We start from the raw sequence: 26,118 nt of genomic DNA, 5'->3' as shown, positions 1-26,118 counted from the left end.
TTTTAAGATTATTAGGCGGAACCGCATGAAATTCCATCAGTCTAGAGAGATTTCCCTGTATTTCTCAATTGGGAGATCACAATAATTAACACGGAAAATGCCAAAGGAAAGTAAACACTACCAGATTACTATGATATAAATACAGCACTACAACATACAAAAGAGAGAGATCCACTTAGAATGTCACTTACCTGTTCTTTAATGATTTGTTCAGCTGTAGTTCAAAATTTATGTTGAGTTTTTCTCCCCTAACGACTTATTATTCTGTTTCTGTCGCCTACTAGTGGTGGAACGTCAACTGTCTTTGCTCTGCTCAGTATGACTGATGGCTGCCAAAGCTCTGAATCTCCAAAATTATGACTATTTAAAAGAGGCATTATAAATAAACTGCATAGTTACAATCTAAACCCTACATTCTTGCCTAAAAGCCTCAAAAGTACATTATGTTGTCCAACAGCTGCAATATTTGTCAAACTGTAGTCCTCTGCCTGCCACTTTTGTGGGCGGAGTAATACACAAGGGTGAAGAGGCTGGACGAGTGATGATAATACTTTAAAGGTGCAGTAGGTGATTGTCTTCAGAAGCATTTTTTTTGTGCTGGTTGAAAGTCTCTTCAAAGTCCAATTGTAATGATTACAGTAAATGTTCTAAATGTGTTTACATGTATTTTTATATTCTGGGTAAAGCAGAAAACTAAAAAATGTTCATCCAATTAAATAGAGTCGGATCGACATCTCCCATAATTCCGATAAGCAGCTCAGACTGTCTGTCAGCAAATGTAGATTCAGACTTCTGCGCATCTGTTCGTGTTTATGCAGATCTGCCATTCGCGCATGCCCATCTGCATAAGTACCGCGCGGTTACGAGACACACCGGGAGAAGTCAAATGCTGAATTGAAACTTTTTAAAACATGAATCAATATTGGAGTTACTTTAGCTTTTTGAAATGGCATGTAAGTTTGGCTAAGTAATAAATGTAATTCCTGCATGGCGCTGGCACTAACTAACTGGCGAATGACATGAACTAGTGGGTTGTCTGCCTGTAGTTGTGACGCAGGTGCGCGGGCTCGCAATTTTAGGGGGAGTGGCTTTGAATCACAGTCCTTCCCCGCCGTCCAAAGATAACATGCTAAGCGGTTAGCATTTTGGCAGATCACCTACTGCACCTTTAATATCTCACGGCTATCAGCAAATCAGATTAATAAACCAAAGAGAACTGTTATATTATATTATATTATATTATATTATATTATATTATATTATATTATATTATATTATATTATATTATATTATATTATATTATTAATTATTGTAACTGAAATTTGAAATGTAAACATCATAGATATAGGCTATTTTACAATAATGCTCAGTGAAAGAATTTTGGTTTGTTAATATCATTAACAAATATTTCAGTTTAAAGCAGTACATTTACAGATTTTAGTTGTTTTTAGTAATCACAATGGTAATATCACTTACTGTTTTTATATCTGTCTGGACAAATATGAACCAGAAAATATGTTACAATATAGTAATGTTCAAGTTTATGTCAGTAAAACATATTTTAATATGGTAGTTTTGCTTAAAAATGCAGCACATAATGATTTTCAGGCATGATATAAGCATCTTGACAGCCAAGGTTGATTAAATTTTCAAAATGGTCGCTAGACATAATTTAGAGGAAATCAATTTCGGTCAGTGAGGATGATTTGTTCCGTGATTTAGGATTGTTACGAAGAGCGAGCATGGATTTATTACACTGCTGTGTAATGAAGCCTGTTGGTCTGTATCTGTAGAGACAAGAATCTTTTTGACATGTACAAATAACCCCGCCGGTTATTAAAACAGCAGTATTCTGCATTCACTGGACCTGCGTGCGATTGCTCTTGCTGGTGGACGTAAGACAGCACGGCTCCACACTTGTCATGTTCACACTGTCAGAGGATGACAGCTTGCTTGACTAACACAACACACATCTTGCTAAGTAGGCCTACCATCCTGATTTACAAAACCTTGGGCTAATGGAGTTGTTGAAGTTCTCGTTTTTATTAAGATAAAGCTGCGAGCACATATTTTAGGATTTTTTGTCCCCTTGTTTGTTGGTACACTGCAAGAAAAATTATTTTTTTACTTAGATTTTATTTGTCTGGTTTTTAGACCAAATATCTAAAAACATTTTTAAATCAAGAAACATTTTCTAGACAAATAAAAAAAAAGATTGTCTTGTTTTTAGAAATAATAATTCAAAGTTAAGTGTGTTTTTTTTATTTTTAAAAACAAGCAAAATGATCTGCCAATAAGGTAAGCAAACTAGTCTTATTTCAAAATGGGAAATTAGAACATTATTTTGCTTGTTTTACAAAAAAACTCACTTAACTTTGACTAGAGAAATGGCACAAAAGTAAAAACATACAAAATAATGTTTTCAGAGAATAAAAAGAAATAAGAGAAAATGAAGTTATATACAAATGTTCTTGTTATTAACTGGAATTTATGAATACAAAATGCCAAAGTAAAATAGAAGGCTTGGAAAAAAGACTAGAACTGCAAAGAAAGTCAGCAAGCAACCTTTCTGAAACTAGAAAAAAATGAGGACAAAATCAAAAATACAATAACACTTTTATTTATATGGCACAACATAAAAAAAAACTATGAAAACTGACCACAGTGAACAAAGAACAAAAATAATAAAAGGTTTGTTAACATTGAGTTTATAAAACAATCGTGAAGCCTAATCATAAAACAATAGGTCAAGGAATATTAAATGCCAAAATGAATACTAACAAAAATAGCAGACAGGGTCAGGACGGTTTAAATATAAACCTGGACAAAAATAGACATACAAACATAAAAAACTGAATTTAACAAGAGAAAATAAACAACTAGACTGGATACAAAATGGTTAAACAAGTACTTATAAGACTCAAGTCAGGAAAGCACATAAAAAAGAGGGAAATGAGCTCAGTATAAAGGAAACAGCACACAGGGGTCAGGTGAACACCATTAGACAAACAAGGACAAAAAATGGGAATGGTAATTAAAAAGGCGGGACACACTCAGAAATAAAGGTGTAAAACCTGTCACTGGTGTGGTACCTTGGCAAAAGGTACATTTTTGTATTTTACAGGTGCACATCAGTGCTTTTAAAGGTACAATTTTGATTCTTTAAGTTAATATAAGTATTAATGTTTACCTTAAAAGGTATGTGGACCTGTGTGGCACAAAAGTGTAGCTTTTGAAATGGTACTGCCCCAATGACCACTATTTCACAGGGCAGCACAAGGCCAACAAACAAAGACACAACCCCTAGCTCAGATACAAGCCAGACTACTGGCTCTATTGTACTTATCTAAAGCCCAAGGCACAGGTGCAATTTTGGCATGTCTGAATCTACTTTTGTACTTTTAAGGATAAAAAACAGTTTGGACACCTAGCTGTAAAAATATAATAATCTTTTACATTTTATTCGTTTAAATAATAATATTTGAAGATGTTTGTGTGCTGCTGGACATCCCAGTGTGTGCAATAAGCCACATGTCTGGATGCTGTGGACCTGCTTATGACTAGTTCTATAGTCTTTTAAAGTATTTCAGTAGCCTTATGCCTGTTTCACACCGCAAGTGAAAGCAGTGCATGAGCAGTGCGTGCACAGCACGCATGGAGAGCAGAAGCAGCACGCAGGCGTTTGCCTTTCACACCAGCTGCGTCGGCAGGGTGCAGTTTTCGGCAGCTGCTGCAGAAATCAATCTATCTCTGTCCATTCTATCTAGTTACCCATCTCTCTATATACAAATACACTTTTATAAAAAACGTTTCATCTGCACCAAGGCCGCGGCAACTTCCTCCTATGCTGTTTCCTTAACCGGCAATTCTTTATTTTACAAATTATATAGATCATACAGTTTGACGCAGTGGCGCAGTAGGTAGTGCTGTCGCCTCACAGCAAGAAGGTCACTGGGTCAGTTGGCGTTTCTGTATGGAGTTTGCATCTTCTCCCTGCGTTTATGTGGGTTTCCTCCAGGTGCTCCAGTTTCCCCCACAGTCCAAAGACATTGTCCCTAGTGTATAGTGTAGCGTAGTAAGCTGACAAGAAAATGAATGAATGAATAATCATACAGTACAGTCTGCTTCTCAAGCTCTATAAGAAGTGTCATTCATGTCTGGTGCACTCAGAAGACAATTGCCTGTGATATATCATTTTTTTTTTATTGTCAGGATGTTGTAGATCGAGTTATAATAACATTTACACAATATAGTTATGATATTTGTACATGAGCAAACTAGTGCTGCTTTCTTTTTTCTTCTCTTCAGTAATGTCCAGCGGCAGAGTAACAGCTCTTGCAAAGGATGAGACAGACAACAGTAATCAATGCATGCCCTTCTTTTACTTATTTTCGTGTTGTCAGGTTCACAGTGCAAACAGCTCCCGGGTGGAATAACTTGAGTGAACATAAAACAAAGCTGAATAAAACTTTCTTCCTCTGCTTCAACTGCACAGCACACAGCGAGCAAACATCATCCAGCATGTGTGTCGAACTACACTATCCATAAAACACTTCGCTACAGACTACAACTCCCGTAAATAGTCTTAAAATGGCCACTTCCCCTCTCCTGCAACACTAGTGTGCAACCTAAATAAAAGTGATACTAAAGTTGTTTTACAATTGGTTTTGTAGTTCAGGCCTAAATAAATGTTTGTTGCAGTTGTTAATTGTTTATGTTCATTTTATTGACTATAATATATATAAATCAGTGAATACTGTTGATGCATTTATTGGGCAAAATTGCTACTTTTTACTCTCAATGTGTTTTGGTCATTATCAATCCACTGTCACTTTAATTGAGTGAGCAGGCCGGCAAAAATAGACCCAGCACCGAAACTATCGCAGCACTGCTGCTTCAACGACGCTCATGCCTTTTGCTGACGCGGTGCTTCTGTGTGTGGTATGAAAGCTCTAATTTGTTAACATGGACACCAAAAAAAAAAAACACGTGCTGCTCGTGCTCTGCTCACGCGCCGCTTGCGCTTGGGGTGTGAAACAGGCTTTAATATAGCAACAATGCGCACCTTTTTAGACCAGCACACCCATAAATAAAAATTTGCACACAAATGAGTGTATTTGCATGCTGCAATGCAAATGCTGGGTGTATGATCAAAACTAAAAAGGTCTGACAAGGCCTATAAAATCACAGTTCTGGAAGAAAAAAGTCAAAATTGTGAGACAATGACATAAAACTGCAAAAAATAAAGTAATTTTTGAAATTCTTTAGCAGAATTTATTTATTTCTCTGTCAATTTTACATACATTGTTCTAAGAATTTCTCACAAATGCATTTTAGAGCTCCCAATTCTAAAATTATAACTCCCATTTCTGAGTTTTGCGGTTCTGACTTGAATTTCTGAGCTGCAAGATATTTATCCATTGATTGAGGAAACCTGCTGTGGTAGTGTTTTTCTGATGCACTTGAATGGTCAAAGAGTACGAGTAAAGCACCTTCTCGGAGAGGCTGAAGAACATTGAAGCTGACGTTCTCTTTAATTACTCTTTGTTCTTGGCTCTGCGTTTGGCCCCCTGTAGAAGCACAGCCCTCGTCTGTAATACACTATGAGCTGTGAGTGACACATCACACCGTCAGATGTGCCAAGACTTACTGGCAGGAAACAGACCATGATGACACTGTGACAGGAACAAGCCGAATTTAATTAAAAACGGTGGCATGTTATTCCGTATCATTTATTCAGCCTTGTAGAGTCTCACAGATTATTGTTTATCATCAGTATTTATTATGTCATGTTTAGTTTGTTTTATGCACAATAAAGGTTAAACGGTTAGTTAAAATATGCAGTTTTTTATTTTATTCACTATATAGGCAAAATAATCACATTTTTCCTTAGTTTCATTTACTACACTGACAAATGCTAAAATGTAAATAAAATTCATAAAACTGTATAGACATGTTTGTAATAAAACAAAACGAAAACCAACCAAAACTACTAAAACATACTATAATTGTAAAAATAAAAAATCATTAAAATATTGTGTAGTATTATTAAAATCAGTTAACTAAAATAATTAACAAAAAAATTATAATAATGGATTTATACATTCATTTATGAATATTATTATTATTAAGGTTTTTATAAACGTCATTATTATTTATTAAGGTTCCAACATTAACGTGTGTGTGTGTGTGTGTGTGTGGCTGGATGGATGGATGGATGGATGGACGGACGGACGGACGGACGGACGGACGGACGGACAGACAGATAGATAGATAGACAGATAGATAGATAGATAGATAGATAGATAGATAGATAGATAGATAGATAGATAGATAGATAGATAGATAGATGGATACAAACATACATATATACATACACTTTAGAAAAATCTGTAAATTTAAGCATTAAAAAAAAGAAAATTAAAACAACAGCTGTTAAATTACAGAAATTTACCGTAAAATAACAGACATTAAATTAAAGAAATTTCCTTAAATTTATATTTCTGGTTAATTTCTGTAATTTAACCTCTTGTTATTTTACAGTAAATTTCTGTAATTTAACGGCCGTTATTTTATCAGTTTTTTTTCCAGCACCCCAGCTTTTTTTTTTTAGGTACACACACTTTTGTGTTTTTAAGGATTGGAAAAAACGGTGTGCCCAGCTGTATTGATGTAATAATCTTGTATTTTTTTTCCTCCAAGTATTCATGTTTAAAAGGGTTTTATACTGCTGCACACTTGTGTGTTTGTGTGTGTGTGTGTGTGTGTGTGTGTGTGTGTGTGTGTGTGTGTGTGTGTGTGTGTGTGTGTGTGTGTAATAACCTGCATGTATGCATGGTGTGTAGACATAGATAGATAGATAGGTTGGTCGGTCGGTCGGTCGATTTTGAAATTAAAATCTTCCAAATTATATTTCAGAATGTAAAAGCTTGTAAATAAAATATTAGTTAATCAAATGTAGCATTTTTAATCTTTGCTTGTATTAATGTATAGTTAAGAAGTAGTGTTAAAATAAATCAACAGGTTAATAAGAAAATCATGTGTGTGAATATCTAATATGTATCTAAAATTTTTGTTTATTTTCTAATATAATAATAAATAAAAATTTATAAATTGCCTTTAACACAAACAACTATTTTGTTTTAGAAATAGGTTAGACATGTTATTTGCATTTTAAAATGTCTAATACGCATCTACAATATTTAGTTTCTTTTTTGAAGTATTTAAAAAATTGATTACTAAATAATTTATGAATTCATTTAAAAAAAAGCAACTATTTCATGTTAGAAATAACAGGAAAATGTAGTTTCAGTTATATGTTTTACATTTCATTCATCTATGGGACTGAGGCCTTAAGATGATGGTCTCTCCCTTGCTGTATTTTCATGGCCGTCTCGACCTTGAACTACTCTGTGGTCTCTTACCGAGCTCCTTCAAAAGCAGCTTGCACCCGTTTTAATGAGATCTTTCCTAAGCTGTATCAGATCTATAGGTGGAGTTCAGTCGCGGCTATAAAGATGTACTCCAGCAAATTAGTGCTGTAATTAATGGCTGAAATTTATAGTAGCCCATGGAGTGTTTGGTGTGAAAGCTGGGTGGTGGACTGATTGTGTGTGGCTTTGCCATTAGCACATTGGCTTTAAACTGATGACGAATGGGTGGATTTGGGTTTTGTTGTGAGGGGGAGATTGAGGGACAATCTGTGGCCATTTTAGCTCATTTATTATGATGGCAAAGTCATGAATAATGTAGTAGAAAATAAATTCTGTGTCATTGTGACCAAACATGTATATATTTTTTTTCTCGTTGAGCATAAAAAAAAGGTTTTATTTGTAAAAAAAAATAAAAAATAAAAAATGTTAAAACGCTTCAATAAAAATCTGTAACCTGGTTAATTTATTTTTGTTTTATAAATACAGTAAATAGCCATAAATTATCTTTTCCCTGCATGACTTACAATGTAGTAAAAAATGAATTCTGTGTCATTACGACCAAACACATACTTTTTTGGGGTTAAACATGTGTACAGTGGGTGATTTCAAAAGTAAAAAATGTAAAAACACTACATTAAAAGTCTGTAATCTGGTTAAATGTTTTGTTTTTTTTATTTTAATAAATACAGTGAATAACCATAAATTGGATTTCCCAGAAATCACTGCATGACTTTTTAGCTAGTTTATTATAAAAGCAAAGTGATGAATAATGTAGTCGTAATTAAATTGTGTGTCATTATGAAGAAACAGGTATGTTTTTTTTTCTGTTGAACATATGCTGTCAAAAACATAAAAGAAAAACTAAAAATAGTTCTGTAAAAATATGTAACCTGTTTAACAGTATGTTTATATGTAAAAATATATACATACATTGTCTTTTCTAGAATTCCCTGTGTGACTTTTTGGTTAACGTTTAACGTTGTAAAAGTGCTACATTTAAATATGTTAAATATGTATAATTTTTATTTTGTATTTACAGTAAATTACCATAAATTGACTTTCCCAGAATGCCCTGCATGACATTTTAGCTAGTTTATTATGATAGTAAAGTGATGAATAATGTAGTAGTAAGTAAATTGTGTCATTGTGACCAAACAGGTATAATTTTTTTCTGTTGAACAACTGTCAAAAGCGATAAAAAAAAAATCTGTAAAAATGCTACAGTGAAAAACCCTAACCTGTTTAACTGTGTTTTTTTTTTTTTTTAAATATATACACTGAATAACCATACATTGTCTTTTCCAGAATTCTTTGTGTGACTTTTTGGCTAGTTTTAACAATAACAAAGTGGAGAATAAAGTAGTAGTAAATAAATTCTGTGTCATTATGACCAAACAGGTATCGTTTTTTACTGTATACAGTGCGTGATTTCTGTAAAGATTTCTGAACTGTAAAATTGCCACAGTAATAATCTGTAGCCTGGTAAACATCAATTGTTTATTTTAATATTGAAAAACCGTACATTACCTTTTCCAGAATTTCCTGTGTGGCTTTTTAGCTAGTTTGTTATGGTAGCAAAGTGACAAATAATTTAGTAGAAAAAAAATTCATTGTCTTTATAATCAAACATGTATCTTTTTTTCTTGTAGATTTTTTTCTTGATGATTTCAATGGTAAAAAAAAAAAAAAAAAACTGTAAACGTGCTACTTTAAGTATCCGTAACCTGTTTAAATTTTTTTAATATATACAGTGAATAACTTTAAATTTCCTTTTACTGAATTACCTGCATGAATTTTAGCTTGTTCATTATGATACTAAAAGTGATAAATAGTGTAATAGAAAATAAATTCTGTGTCATGATGACCAAACAGGTATCTTTTTTTTTTTCTGTTGAACATATATGCTGTTAAAAACTGTAAAAATGTTACATTAAATATTTGTAACATGTTTATATATATATATAAATAAATTATAAATTAACTTTAACTTAACTTGACGAATAATGTAGTGGTACATAAATTCTGTTTCATTATAATCAAACACGTATCTTTTTCTTCTGTTGACTTTTTATTATATAGACAGTGATTAACCATAAATTGACTTTCCCAGAATTCCCTTTGTCATTTTTAGCTAATTTATCATGATAGCAAAGTCATGAATAATGGCGTAGAAAATGACTTCAGTGTCATTATGCAGTACTGTAAAAAAAAAAACCTGTAAAAATTTGTTACCTGGTTAACGGTATATTGCCTACGATAAAAATCTGTAAACCACATTCGCCTTTTTATATGTTTTTTTAAATGTATTTTTGTATAACAAACATCCTTAGGGGTCGTTCACACAGAATGTGTTTTTCTTCTCCAATGGACTAGTTTTCTATTGTTTTACAATGCAAATCCGCACTTGATGGATGTGGTTGACTGTTACGCCTACGACTTGCATCCTTTTTTAAGTGAGCAATGTTTTTTTTAGACACTGTGTTAAAGCAAAGATCTTAAACATTCACAAGCAGCGCTGCTCATCACTGTCAGTTCCATAGCAGTGGACCAATCAGAAGAGCTCGCAGGCAAGGCAATAATTGCAAGCTTCTGTTTATAATACAAAGTTGAACAGTTTTATTTACCCTTACATCATGGCAGATGATTAAGGCTTTGTACAGAAATTCCTGAGTTCCGCATTTTCAAGTGCTTATCATAGCATATTTTTTAACTATTTCTAATGGATCCGTTATTGTCGTTATTACATCACATTTATAATATTGTGCCACATGGACCTCGATACACTGAGGTTTTTATATGACTGCTGGGTCCAGGGGCGGACTGGGACTAAAAATCAGCCCTGGCACTGCAGCCACACCAGCCCACATTACCACAACAACACAGCCTTATCCACGGACACGCACATTCACTACTTATATTGGTGTACAGATGATGAAATAATACAACCACTACCATATGTATGGATATTTAAACATTTAATGTATGTGACTGGAACAAAAACTTATATGTTATAAGTTATTATAATATATATATAACAAAAATGTATATGTGCAATCATTTCATTTATCCATTTTCTTTTCAGCTTAATCCCATTATTATTCTGGGATTGCCACAGCAGAATGAACCGCCAATTTATGACCCAGCCAAGGCTTGAACCATCGACCTTCTTACTGTGAGGTGACAGTGCTATCCACTGCGCTGCCCCCTTTCAAGACTATTCCAGTTAATTTTATGCATTTGGCAGCATCTGATTTTAGAGCAATTTTTGGCTTTCTCTGAGCTTTTTGGCTCCGCCTTTCATTTTTTACGGTTTATCTCTGACAATTAGCTCGTGTTGTACTTACTGTTTGTTTGACATTCTTGGCAGATTTTCATTACGTCCGCGTATAACCTCTGATTGGGTCACCCCCCTCTCGAAACCAGCCGGCCATTGCCGATTGGGCCAATGCTTAACATTTAATATTATTATTACTATCATCATCATCATCATTATATTTACATCTTGCAAGAAATAAAAGCTGCCTGCATGTAAAAACAATACATTAAAAAAAATAATAATAAAAAATAGCACACTGGCCCACATTTGAAAAAAGGGTTCGGCCCTTCTGCCCAGAAATGCCAGATAGCCGGTCCGCCCCTGGCTGCGTCAAGAATTTTTAGAAGAAAAGATGCATTTGGTGTGAACGAGCCCTTATACTGTACACTCACAAAATAAACACTTAAAACATTAACTTTTGCTGCTTGTTCAAAATACTTGTTTAAAATTTGTTAAAACAACACAATTCTTAGTTGTCGTTTTTTTGGCAACAACTTAATTGTTTTATGTTAAATCCAATTAATTTTGTAAAAACAATTATATTAACTTAATTTGTGTTAAGACAACTAAAGATTTATGGGAAACCAAATTTTTTGCAATGTGGGACTTTTGTTTTGAATAATTGAGAGATTTTTTTAAGCAACAATAATGATTTGTGATATTTTTACAAGCAATTACATTTCCTGAATGTATATTTCCATAATATTGCTGAGTTTACTTTTGTACGCCTGCTGAAGTAAATAGCACAATGGCAAATGGCAAATCAGTTAGCAACTTTTGGGATTTTTCTAATCTCACATTCTGCTCACATTTAAACTGATGAACACTCGTTCGACATCAGTGAAATTAGCTGCACTGATGTTTCTCAAAGTCTTTACTTGTTTATGCAAATTTGCCGCATTATGCATGCGCACACAGGGACAATTATGAATATTGATTTTTCAGCTTCTTCCACATGGAGCTTTTGTTGTTCCTTATATTTGCTACATGCAGTGTGTCTGATATAATTACTTTCAGAGTAAAGACTTGTCTCAAAAGATTGGATGATAATTTGTCCAATTTGTATATATTTAAGCCTGTAACAATAATTAGTATATCAACTTATCGCACAACACATGACCTCAATTGTTTTTGGTGATGCAATATATATCGCCCATATAAAAAACAATTCTAGCAACATTTTAGATGATTGCGCAGCCTCTCTGTTTCTGTTAAAAGTGTCTGTGTCGGTACGTTTAAAAAAAAAACACTATACAATTTACTATAAATTACTATAGTATATTTTTATGGGGGTGTCTGATAACTGAAAATAGATCTGGTAGCAGATATCGCAGCCTCTGCTACTTTGTACCTTGCACTTTTTCGTTAACGTTTTTTATTATTTATTTAGGATTTGCTTTTTCACATTCTGATTTCAATGCCTGATTATTAAATTGTTTAAACTACTATATTTAATTGAAATATTCTTAAGAATAAATTATCATGCATTCTTTGGAAGAGTGTACCTGCTTTGTGAAGATATTACAGTACATCATGGCGCTTCACTTTTTCCACATTGTTTTATGTTACAGCCTTATTCCAAAAAGGATTAAATTCATTTGTTTCCTCAACATTCTACACACAATACCCCATAATAACAATGTGAAAAAAGATTTTTAAACAGAAATTGTTGCAAATTTATTAAAAATACAAAAACCTGAAAAATCACATGTACATTAGTATTCACAGCCTTTGCTCAATACTTTGTTGATGCACCTTTGGCTTTAATTACAGCCTCAAGTCTTTTTGAATAGGATAACACAAGCTTGGCACACCTGTCTTTGGGAAATTTTGCCCATTCCTCTTTGCAGTACCTCTCAAGCTCTATCAGGTTGGATGTGAAGCGACGGTGTACAGCCGTTTTCAGATCTCTCCAGTGATGTTCAATAGGATTTAGGTCTGGGCTCTGGCTGAGCCACTTAACGACATTCACAGAGTTGTTGTAAAGCCACTTCATTGATGTTTTGGCGGTGTGCTTTGGGTCATTGTCCTGCTGGAATTATATAAGTGGCATAAAATTGTTTTAAAATGACAATAATATAGTTTATTGCAATATTTTGGTTTGTAGTGTTTTTAAAAATACATTTATTTATTTATTTTTACTGTGCTTATTGTGTTTGAGTTCTATGTTTTTTTTTTACTATTTCTTAATCTTTTTTGTTTTCTAATGTTTTGTTTGTGTGTGTGTGTGTGTGTGTGTGTGTGTGTGTGTGTGTGTGTGTGTGTGTGTGTTTGTGTGTTTGTAAACTTCATATTATTTTTATGTTTGTTTGTTTGTTTGTTTGTTTTTTGTTTTGTTGTATTTCTTTTGCTGTTATTTTTTTTATATTTTCATCATGGGTAAGAGAACAGGTTTTCCTCCATCTTTGATTTCTGAAGTGCTAAAGGAAAGGTGGAGATCAGGGTAGATATATTGTTTCTTAGTAACCTGATTTCTGTAGGGAGCATTCAGAAAGTCACCAGGGAGCTTCACTGCAGTATTTAGAGTATGTTCACTAATTACACTTTTCCCTATCTGCACCAGAGCCTTGCAGAAAAAGACAACTGTATTGTGCTGGAAGAATAACAGGCTTTAATGATCATTTTCTTTGAAAAAAAAAATGACTAATGGTAAAAGACATCTTCGTCAATACTTAAAAACGAGGGCTCCATCATTGCTTTGGACCCCATTTATTTAGGTTAAGACACATTTTTGACTGAGCTGTCCTTGTAAATTAACTTTGCATTGTGCGGATTTTTCATTAAACACATTTACTCTTGTGATTTCATTTGATTTAGTCTGGGTCAATATATTTTTTATATGTGTTTTATTTTATTTTATTGTAAAAAAAAAAAAATGTAATTTAGTTTGCTGGCAAACCCGAATGGACGTATGATTGCTATATGATTTATTTGGCACCATATTGAAGACTCCGCTTTGGCCATCTGGGATAGTCAGAATTAAATCTTGGCATCAATTTGCTGTGAGTTTATTGTGAGTGTTTGAAGAAGACCAATTTTGCAGTGATATAAGGCTGTGTTAGTCTTATCTCTGTGGGATTGCGACACCAGCCATAAAGCTGTAATTTTCTGTAACTCAGAAAGCTAACGTTGTGTAAGTCATTCCATGTGGCTTATCGTTTTCAGACAGACTTCAGACAAAGGTTAGACTGCAAGAACCATTGACTGACTCTATAATTCTATGGAAACTGATAAAAAAATGTTGAATTTCTATGAACTGTAGTGCAGACCAAAGGCAGAAATTTATAATTATGAACAAATTAATCCACTTTTTAAAAATCTTTTGTGTGAGTTTTTACTCAAAAGTGTACATTAGATGCACAAGATATTTTAAATAATGTTTATGCTGCTCTTTTATATACTCTTTATCAGCTTACTCTTTAATCATATTGGCCATACTCTTTAGTTTTAATCATATTTTGGGCCCTATCATTCACCCGGTGCAATAAGGTGCAAGGTGTGTAGGTCTATTTCAGTTCCTCAAAATAGCAACGCTTCAAAAATGCTTCTAACACACCTCCTTTTTAGACCAGCACACCCATAAGTCCACAAAGTGGCGCAAATGGATTTGCTATTTTAAACCATGAGGTGCAAAACGTGAAAATTAGGGTTGCGCTGGTCTGAAAACTGCAACAAATCGCACCATACACAACTTGCATCTTATTGCACCGGGTGTATGATAAGGCCCAAAATCTGCCTAAAACTAAATAGTATGGCTAATATGATTAAAGAGTAAGCGTATAAAGAATATATAAAAGAGCAGCATGAACATTATTAAAAATATCTATTGCATCTAATGTTCACTTTGGCAACAAACTCGAATTGCTACAGGCACAAAAGTAAATTTACCGGTATATATTATATTTTTATTTTTATTATTTTATTTTATTTTATTATTAAATTAACATCTACACCACCTATAGTATGACAATTGTCAGAAAACTAGGGATATATTACACAAATGGTCTTTCCATTCCGAGTGGCTTTGAAGATCGAACACAAACAAACAAATGAAATCGTCTCTTCACGGCCAGCTGACCATCAAAAGTTCTGACCGGCTGCTTTCAGACATGACACCTATTCTTTGAAGTGGCGTAATGTTTGCGAACGTCATCGCAATACAAATGAGCTGACAGTCTGATTCGTTTCATCTGAGAGTCCCGTGGAGAGCGATTCCTTCAGCCCCCCTGTGGAGATCAATGACTGTGGCTCTCACAGTGAAAACAAAGACAAACGGCCACATACACTCACACATACTGATGTCACAGAACGGCTGCTCGCACCAGTTAAATGGACTGAGGGCAAACTGTCATGGTTTGTCACCGCAGATGAAATAAGAGACTTTCCTTTTGCAACTATTGCAGTCATACTAGGATTTTACAAGATGGTAAAATGGGACGACTTAAAAATGAGATGTTGCATCTCAAGGGGTTATCCATTAAATCAGGGAATCCCAAACTTTTCAGCCCACGACCACCAAAATAACAATGTCAGTGACTCGCGACCCCCTCATTTCTTGGAGGTGGTTATAAATATACAAATGTTGTGCACACAACAATAGGCCTATATAAACACAAGCATATATATACACATACATATATATAATGCACGGGGCAGATATATATAAAGTAATGCACGGGGCAGATATCAACTGTGAATTGAGAAATTTCTGACTATTTTGGTCAGGCATAAGGAAAACTACATGGTGTTATTCCTTCCCTTTCCCTTACTGAGATCACACAGAGATATGCCTGGCAACAAATCCTACCTGCGGCTTTGGCCAGACCACATAAACACAGCACAGCAGTAAAAGCTTGTTTTGGAAGCTGCTTCAAACAAACCCAGAACCTTTCTGATAGTCGCATCCGATCAGCATTTTAAATGACACAAAATTACAGTGATGATCAGTTAAAAAACTAGATGGCATTTGTTTAAAAATTTATTTAACTTAATCTAAATAACTCTATAGGAAGCATATGTTTATATACAGTATATAATGTGTGTGTTTTAGTTTTGTTTGATATGTTGTGTGTATTTGTTCATTTATTTTTATTTTGTTTTTTATTTTGTGCTTTTTTCTGGTAAATGGTGCTCTGTTCAAATTATTTTGACTGTTTTTGTTTTTGTGTGTGTGTGTGTGTGTGTGTGTGTGTGTGTGTGTGTGTGTGTGTGTGTGTGTGTGTGTGTGTGTTTATTATTTTGGTGTGATTTGAATGGTTTTGTTTTTGACTGACAGAATATGGCAGACAAAGCAATTAATACAGGGTCAAAAAACATTGCAGACCAAACTTAAACCTCCATCATTCACTTTTATTTTATTTCAAGTAAAGCCCAGCATTGTCCTCATCACAGATGTTACGAATAACTGCAAAAAACTGACTTCTCTCACTGCAGCCTCGCTGATAAGAGTTTCAAAGCTGCATTATAAATCCCTCACACAGCTGTTTTCACTTCCATTTTTTCCTCTATATTTTTACCAAAATAACTTCCGAACACAATTCCTATTAAATCTTTGCCATTTGCTGTAGAGGATTTGAAGGATGAAGCTTTTACCCCTTACTCAGAGAGATTGATGAATATATCTAGTTCCCTTAATTGTGATGATCTCATTGTTTGAATCATATCTCTTACCGGACATGATACGTCTCAGAAAGCCCAGCGGACACGGACAGATGTGCTCTTGAAGATTTTTTTTATTCCATGATACAGCTGGCACCCAGAGTATAATGTTGAATCTTTCACATATGAAATTGATAGTCAACTAATGACAATTTGCTACTGTGTGGAAATCAAAAACAGGATGCCTGTTACAACATTCTTAAAGTTTCACCAGAGGTATTTTATGATTATTATGTTAATGATTGAACACATTAAGTTTGTTTTATATCAAATTAATGTAATAGACTTTAGCAGTTGAGGTCTTGAGGTTAAAACACCATTCATGTTCTCCATAAGGAACTCAACTTTTAAAATCAGACCTGTTGTGCTATTATTCATTTGTTTTTATTAATGTTTTTTTTTTTTTTTTTTTTTTTTTTTTACAATATTTAGTATTTGGCAGTTAAATCTGTGGTGATGAACTACGTTACTCATGATGCTGTGCAGAAAGTTCTCTATAGCTCCGCCCACTCTAATGAAGCAGTACTAAGTATGTATATATATATTAGACCAGTGTTTCTCAACCATGTTCCTGGAGGACCACCAGCTCTGCACATTTTTCATGTCTTCTTGACTAAAAGACCTGTAATGGGTGTGACAGACAAAGAAAACATTCCGAACATGCAGTCTTGGTGGTCCTCCAGGAACGTGGTTAAGAAGCACACTGTATTAGACTACTTATTTTTTTTACATATATTTAACCTTTATACATATTATACATATTTAACACAAATATGTTTTCTTTTGTTTTATGTAGAAAATCCCTAAAATAAAAGACTATTTTAATATAATAAAGCAAATATTTCCAAGACCACAATTGTAACATTGTAAAAAAATGTTTTTAATGTAATTTAAGCGCAATAAATACTATTTAAATGTAAATTAAACAATTTGTCATTTAAAGTTATTATATTTTCTTTTTCCCATGGCAAATGTTTTAACCAACTTATGACCAAACATTTTTCATACAAATTATATTATTAAATAATAATAATAATAATAATAATAATAATAATAATAATAATAATATTGTAAAAAGAGAGAAAATTGATAGAAACATGAAAAAATCTACATAAATAATTTAGTATTTAGAATTTTTAAAAGGAGGTGTACTCATTTATCCTGAGCACTGTATATATAGTCATTATTCTCTAACAATTTGTCACGTGCCACGGATTTTCATTGTTGTTTATTAAATTGTGTTTTGAGGCAATGTAAATATATAGATTTTATAATACATACGTATAGCTGACTGATTTTATTGGAAATACTGTTAAAATGTTCTTGATCTGTTAAACATCATTTGAGAAATATTGAAAAAAAAAATCTCAGAAGGGTGAATAATTGTGACAAATAATTTTGATTCATTCAAGACCAAAATTGTTCATACCCCTTCTAAGTTCTGAATTTTGTTCAAATATAAATAAAAGCTGAGACACATTTTATACCACATATACTTTCTATATACAGTATAATTGTTTTGTTATTATGTTGATTTAGCATGTGACAGTGGCTTGATTTTGAGTCTTTTCCTTGCATAAACTTTGGAATGTAGCAGACAAATCATATAAACTATTTATAAATCCTCTTTAATGCAGTAAATCTATTCATAAACTAAAGCTAATTGGGTGGCATCGTTGCATCTGAAGGCAGGGATTAAAGTCAGTGATTTTCACAGCACCTCCCCCTATCTCTTTCTCTCTCTTTCTCTCTCTTTCTCTCTCTCTCTCTCTCTCTCTCTCTCTCTCTCTCTCTCTCCCCTGCTTCTTCACTTCTCCACCCTCAGGACATGAGGACGTCACATGACCCACACCCTTCATCACTAACACAACAGATTGTCATTTGCATGTGCAGGTCCCAGTGAGAGGAAGGAGCACCGTGTGTGTGTACGTACTGGGTTTGGTGCTTTGCAAGCACAAAAACACTTATAATGACTTGAGTATAGATATTACAACATTGTCTTACTATTTGGACGTCTTAGGCCCAATCTCAATTCAAAATAAAATTAATCACATTCAAAATAAAAGTTTGTTTTGACAATTTATGTGTGTGTGTGTGTGTGTGTGTGTGTGTGTACTGTGTATATTATCTATATATATAATTACATATACACACAGGCATGCATATGTTTGAGAAAGCATTTATTTATATATAGATACAAAATATATATTTATATTATAATTGTATTTCAATTTAAATACAGTATCTATGCACAATCAAAGTTTTATACAGTTTTGTTTTCATGTTTGGTTGTGTATTAAATATACATAATAAATGTATATAATACTGTAACCACAAGAGAGTCGAGTGTGACGAAGTGAGGATCCTTATGCAGGTTTTATTTTGAATCGCAGTCAGAGGCAATGATCAAAAACAGGCGCAAACGTGTATACAAACAAGGACATCCAGGGGCGTCATCAGGTAACAGGCAGATGATCAATTCAGGTGGAAGACAGAGTAAACAATAAAACAAAGCAAGGGTCGGAAAACGTGGAAACCAGGAAACGGTTTGTAATGTTACAGGGTGTTAACCAAACAAGACTCAGTAATGAGAGTGTCAAAGTGTACCGTATATATATATGAGTGTAGTTAGTAAATGAGCAGCTTCAGCTGTGTGAGTGTAATCAAAAGAGACTTGGAACAGGTGTGTGTGGTGCATGACAGGACTTGTAGTTTGTATGGAGACAGGGTTGTAGTCCTTGTAAATGTGAATGTTTCCCAGCAATCAATGAGGGTTAGATCGCTAATACACACACAAATCTTATGTCAAAACAAACTTTGATTTTGGATGCACAATTTCAAAAACATTTTTATTCAAAATTTGTGACAGTTTTCTTTATAGTTAATAAATGTTTTTTTTTACTGTATAAAAAACATTGTCTATACAAGAAAAAAAAATGTCTTGGTTGTTCAAACTACTCATTGAAAATGAGCTGAAATGACAATTCTTGAAATTAATTGTTTTATGTTAAATCCACTACAATTTGTAAAGTTAGGCTTATCAATTTGTGTAATAAATAAAAAATGTATTTATTGTTTTACTTTTTGTTCTTTAAATAAAGAGTTTATTGAAAATGATTTTATTAGTGTTTATTAGTGCAGGGTAAATATTAATCATAATTTATCACATTCAATATAAAAGTTTGTTTTTGTGGGTACAAACAAAGCTGTGTGAGTCTAATCAAAGGAGATGTGTGTGTGTGTGTAATCAGGGGTATGACACTTACAACAGAGTTCGGATCTACATGCAGGTTTATTAAAGCAGTCAGGCAAGCAATGGTCAACATGGGTGCAAACAAATGTGTGAAGGCAATCCGGAAACGTAGTACAATAACAGGCGACCTGTCGGAAGGCAGGCAGCAGGCAGGGATAACTAAACAAGGCGAGGGTAAGAACACAGAAAACAAGACAAAGGAAATGCGTTGTAATGTCACATACAATAAACAAGATTCGGCACTGGAGTGAGTGTGTGTGCGGCTTAAGTAGTGTGTGTAATCAGTCCTTGACAATCCTCCGGTGGTGCAAGATTAATCAATCAGAATGAGGAATGTGTGAGTGAGCGAAGTGCATGTATGAGGTTGTAGTCCAATATGGTGGATTTGTAGCGCGTAAGTCCTTGTGAATGTTCTCCAGCGATCTATGAGGGTTAGATTGCTGGTGATCATGACAAATTCACACATATGTTATGTAAAAATAAACTTTTATTTTAAATGCAATTTTTTAAGAACAACAATATTATTTTTATTATTAATATTAGTATATTAATTTTTATAATATTTCATATATTTTTTTATTATTAGTATAATAATTTTTTGTGACAACTTAATTGTTTTACGTTTTGGTAAGTCAACTTAATTGATTTGTGTTAGGACAACATGAATGAATTGTGTGGAACTGTATTTTTTATAGTGAATGGAGAACCCTCATAAACAACCATCTCCAACGTCTGTGTGTGTCATTGGTGTATGTGTGTGTAAAATGTCATTGGTAAAACATTAATCTTGCTGCTAATTATTATGCAAGGTGTTGATTGCTTTTTGGCATCTGAAGTGACTTGCTCTAATGGGGACAGGGTCACTTCTGTTGTTGTTTATGAGTAAAATCAGGAGCGTCTCATATTTAATGCTCCCCTGTGGAGGAAGACATGATTTCAGAGGACCGCTTAATCTCTGCTAAACAGCGTCGAGCCAATGGATTTGCTTGTTGTAATGCAAAACAAGAAGGTTTCAGAAATGAAAGTCGGTGTCTGGTTGATGTGATGTTTGTAAATGGATCGAGCGCCACCAGAGCTGTTAGTCACACACGTGTCATTTCCTCTGAGACCAAATCTGCAGCATTAATCCCTGCTAAGAACAAAGAGTCCTCCTGCCTTTTTAAATGATAACATTATCAGTCTGCCCTCGCAATAAAGGCATTTATACTAGTGTGCTTTAAAGGGATAGCTCAGTAAATGGACTCATTTTACACCCTCAAGTACTTTTTTTTTTTTTTTTTTTTTGATGAACACAAAAAAATATATATTTTGTAGAATGTTAGAAACTGGTAACAATTGATGTGTGAAAAGTAAAAACAAATAATTGTTAGTGGTTACAGATTTCTAAGATTTTTCTAAATATTTCATTTTGTGTTCAACAAAGGAGTGAAACTAAATAAAAGATTGTAACAAGTGAAAAGAAAATAAATGATTTTAGTTTTGGGTGATCTGTTCATTTTGTACTACTCTAAAATCTACTTTGGGTGCTTCTACAAAATATACTTCAAATTGCACTTAAGATTACTTTTGCTGACAGTAAAATCTTACATTTGGCCTATATTTGTTCACTGACATGTACTTAAAAAATCTAATTATGTATGATATATATATATAATTTTATAATTTTATATATATATATATATATATATATATATATATATATATATATACACTCTCACCAGCCACTTTATTAGGTACACCTAACTAGTACCGAGTTGGACCCCTTTTTGCCTTCAGAACTGTCTTTATCTTACGTGGCATAGATTCAACAAGGTACTGGAAATATTCCTCAGAGATTTTGGTCCACATTGACATGATAGCATCACGCAGTTGCTGCAGGTTTGTCGACTGCACATCCATGATGCGACTATCCCGTTCCACCACATCTCAAAGGTGGTTTATTGGATTGAGATCTGGTGACTGTGAAGGCCATCTGAGTACAGTGTATTCATGGTCATGTTCAAGAAACCAGCCTGAGATGATTCGCATTTTATGACATGGTGTGTTATCCTGCTTGAAGTAGCCATCAGAAGATGAGCATCATCGTCATAAGAGATGGACATGGTCAGCAATAATATTCAAGTAGGCTGTGGCACTGACATGATGCTTAGTTGGCACTATTGGGCCCAAAGTGTGGCAAGAAAATATCCCCCACACCATCCAAGGCAGGATGGATCCATGATTTCATGTTGTTGACATCAAATTCTGACCCTACCATGCTGAATGTCACAGCAAAAATTGAGACTCATCAGACCAGGCAACATTTTTCCAATCTTCTATTGTTCATTTTTGGTAAACTTGTGGGAATTGTAACCTCAGTTTCCAGTTCTTAGCTGACAAGAGTGGCACCCGGTGTAGTCTTCTGCCTCAAGGTTTGACGTGTTGTGTGTTCTGAGATGTTCATCTCCATACCTCGGTTGTAACAAGTGGTTATTTGAGTCACTGTTGCCTTTCTATCATCTCAAACCAGTCTGGCCATTCTCTTCTGAACACTGGAATCAACAAGGCATTTGCGCCCACAGTACTGCCACTCACTGGATATTTTCTGATTTTCGGACCATTTTCTGTAAATCCCAGAGATAGTTGTGTGTGGAAATCCCAGTAGATCAGCAGTGTCTGAAATACTCAAACTGTTTGACACCAACAACCATGCCAAATTCAAAGTCACTGCAGATTGTCTAGACCACGTCTACATGCATAAATGAATTGAGTTGCATTTAAGAAAATTAAATTAATGAGCAGTTGGTCAGGTGTACCTAATAAATTATATATATATATATATATATATATATATATATATATATATATATATATATATATATATATATGTGTGTGTGTGTGTGTGTGTGTGTATATATATATATATATATATATATATATATGTGTGTGTGTGTGTGTATATATGTATGTATATATATATATATATATATATATATATATGTTTGTGTGTATATGTATATGTATGCACGTGTATGTATTTATGCATATATGTACTATATGTATGCCCGCTTATTAGTTGTTGTTATATATAAGGAGCTATTATTTTTATATATCTTTTATTGTTGTCAGTTTTTCATGGTTATACTTTAGATTTGACCAAATGTAGGTCAGTCAATTTTTTAAACATGATAGCAAAATGCATATTGTGCATAAACATAACTATAGGGTCTCAGTGTGAACATACTTTCACTTGTAACTTTTATTACAGAGTTAATTTTAAGTGCAGCAGTAATCTTCTTGAATCACATACAGAAGATTGCAATAAAAAGTCTCTTTTGAAAGTGTAACGCTACACAAATCTGAAACCCTCTCTACAAGATATCTTCTCAATGGCATTTTGTGGCATTTGAAATTCCTCCAGACATTCACAGAGAGATTTACAATCGAGGATCATTAAATTTGAAAGTCTGGGCACTGAGAGGACTCTGATAAAGAAAAGGCTTTTAAATCCTGCGGGGCGTCTGATTTCTCTCATCTGGAGATTCGAGGCGCCGAGCTTTTATCCAGTCAGTCGTGTTCTGCTGCTCGGCCCTTCGGCTGTTTGCGGAAGTTTTTAGAAGCGCTGCGCTGCCGAGTGTGTTCAGCATGATCAGGCTTTGTTCTGCTTTTATCAACAACTGAACGTCTCAGCGTCTCGTTTGCTTTCTTGTTTTAAGATTTACTTTGGTAGTTTTATATCGTCATGCTTTTTATTTGCTTTTTATTTGCTTTCAGCAACTTCAGTTATTTCTCAGCAAAAATGGCCAGAGATTGTAGATCATATATTAAAATAACAAAGTTTGGCAAAGCCAGACTAAACAGACATTGAGTGGTCTAGAATCTTAATCTGTGTTAGTAGCTTCTATAGTAGAATTGTTGGTTTTTATTGTTCTTCCGAAAGCAGAATGATTAGTAATGGTAAGAAATGTCACAATACGTGCCCAGAGTTGTGTATGCTTGCAGTTTATCATGATCACACGTCCACTTGAGGCTGCTGTGTACATTTTTTGACAATCTCAAATACGTTACTGGGTCACATTTTCTCATATGTGCCATTTGCGTATCCTCATAAATCCACCAGAGGTGCACATTTATATGAATCTCAATTTCCTTCTTGCATGTGTAGATGAGCGAAGCCAGTCAGCTTGTCATATTTGCAGTTTCACTTATAATAAGCCTTTGTTGGAAATGTTGCATATAGGGTACATTACAGATTCCTTTTAATATAAAACTATTGAGGTAAATGTTTTGCTTTCACAAGCTTCGGAAATGTAACACCTTAGCATCTCGATCGCTTCTTGTTTTAAGATTTACTTTTATATAGTTTTTAGCTAGTTTTAAATTGTCATGCTTCTTTATTTGCAGAAGCTCTCTGTAACTTATTTTTCTGCAAAAATGGCCTGAAAGATTGTATTCCTATACCAAAATTACAAAGTTTGGTAAAGCATGACTCAACAGACATTGCACAGTGGTCTAGAATCTCAAACTGTGTTAGTAGTCTACAGTAGAAATATTTGGTTTTATATTGTTGTTTCAAAGGCAGAATAATAAGAAATGATCAACCCAGACTTATTGGAGATACCAATGGCCTAGGGCAAAATTTTGGGGGGTTTTACCTGAATTCTAGAACCATCCTTCATTGGAATCGAATCACATCCCAAGTTCGACATTGCACGAGGTGATCTACTGAGCAAACTGGCAGAAAGCCAGAAAAGCTGTCCATGTGGAGGTTAGTGGTCAGAAGTAGTGAAAAAAAAACAGAACATAAGTTGTCAGCAGCGTAATACCACCCCGTATCGTTAGTTTTTACACACAAAATGCAGCCAGGCGTAGCACCTGCGGTAGAGGAATATTTTCATAACCACACTTCTTTTATACACGTTTTCACTGTTTGTCCACATGAAAATGAGGTATCAGGTGACTTATACCAAAACTTTCTGAAAACTCGCCATGGTGACGATTTTCCAAAACTCTGGGTGGTCGTGTGAACTATACAATTAGATTTTTCACCCCATGATGTCAGCGTGTGCTCTTGTTTTCTCCTTTCAGATTAGCCAACATGCCTGGGTTCACATCAAAAGCAAAAGATGCAAATTAATTAAATTCTGCTTGTTCAAACATGTTGCGTATTCTGCATCATTTACACCACAGGACGACAATATGCCTCTGTTTTCAAGTTTGCATTGACTTGTTTTCAATTTATCCTATTTTAAACTTTAGTTCATATATACTATAAATTTGAGAACATAAACAACATCTCTGAATGTAATGCGCTCAATTCTATGCAAAGGGAGACATTGGCTTTTACAGAGTTAGCTTAGCAAAGAAGAGCTGTGAGTTCAATTAGATATCTTGGTGCATCACGGTGCATTGACGATGCTTTCCATACACAGTTTTATATTTTCTTTACAGTGCAGTAATTATTGTATTAAAATGTTTAAATATATTTACATACTAATTGTAATAGAATTTTGTCCTTTAATACAGTCAGATATATAAACTGTACCTTTAAACAAGAGCATTTATAGCAAATAAACAAATACAACTATCCAGCTCGCTTTCTAAGCCTCATCTACCAAGTTAGCCTCACACCCCTTTGATTGGTCACACACTCAATAGAAAGGGCTGCAATTGGCTCTTGCGCCCTGGCGCTCTTCACAGATGAGTGTATCTCTATCCACCGATTTCCCTGCATTCTACATCTCAAATAACAAGCTCACAAAAGATATGTGAACGTTTTATACACATGCTTATTCCGAATATAAAAAAAAAAAAAAACATTTGTCAGCTTTTATTTTAGAGAGCAGACATTACGTTCAGTTGTGTCCTCTTCATTGTCTGTCTGATTCAGGCTCAAACTGATACGGCTAACAATTACAGTACACTGACTGATAATGTATTTACACAATGGCAAAGTGAGTGGGGGTGCTTCCTGGTAATGTGGAGCCGATCCACAAATCAGAGCACATTATGTTAGCTGACCAATCAGAGCCTTTTGAGGCTGGGCTTTTGGAGAAAGTATGAAATATGATAGTCGTTTTTATGTTAACCGAGTTGCTGTATATAATAAAAGTAAGATATATGAAAAAATTTAAAGGTCGTACAGTACGTTTGTGATGCTGTTTGTGAATGTACATTGAAATAATTGATCCGGGAAACACAATCACTGACATTACTGGAACATTGGAACTTGCAGTCTTAGTTGACTAACATTGGTTTTGAGGAAAAACCCCTCAGGGGTCCGTTCTTCGTACGTGAATTACTCAGTTAGCTGGATTTGGATATTGACGATTTGACACGATCCAGGATCGTTTCGTTCTTCAAAGCTGATCTGAGAGTTGTTGTCATAGCAACAGTTCTGCTAGGTCAAACCTGATCGGGAGCAGGTTCAATTCATATAAACAGGATTAGATCGGCTTAGTTCAAGCAAAGATAATACA

General features: G+C 34.1%; 1 long non-coding RNA gene across 9 annotated transcripts in view; it reads left to right on the top strand.

Annotated features, from left to right (window-relative positions):
- LOC110438386 (retrovirus-related Pol polyprotein from transposon gypsy) overlaps window positions 1-26,118 on the top strand; it is a 63,324-nt gene that overhangs the window by 22,681 nt on the left and 14,525 nt on the right. For 2 of the 9 annotated variants that reach the window (XR_015526523.1, XR_015526526.1), the window contains one exon: window positions 10,516-12,244. The exons of 6 other annotated variants lie outside the window; for them this stretch is intronic. This is a non-coding gene — a long non-coding RNA (retrovirus-related Pol polyprotein from transposon gypsy). Of the gene's footprint in view, window positions 1-10,515; window positions 13,556-26,118 lie in introns of those variants that run through there. One more of the 9 variants, XR_015526525.1, reaches the window with a different exon arrangement.

This window comes from Danio rerio, chromosome 25, assembly GCF_052040795.2.
Source record: "Danio rerio strain M-AB ecotype USA chromosome 25, GRCz13ab, whole genome shotgun sequence".
Taxonomy (NCBI): domain Eukaryota; kingdom Metazoa; phylum Chordata; class Actinopteri; order Cypriniformes; family Danionidae; genus Danio; species Danio rerio.
Note: the sequence above shows the minus strand (reverse complement) of the source record. Positions and strands in the feature narration are given on the sequence as shown.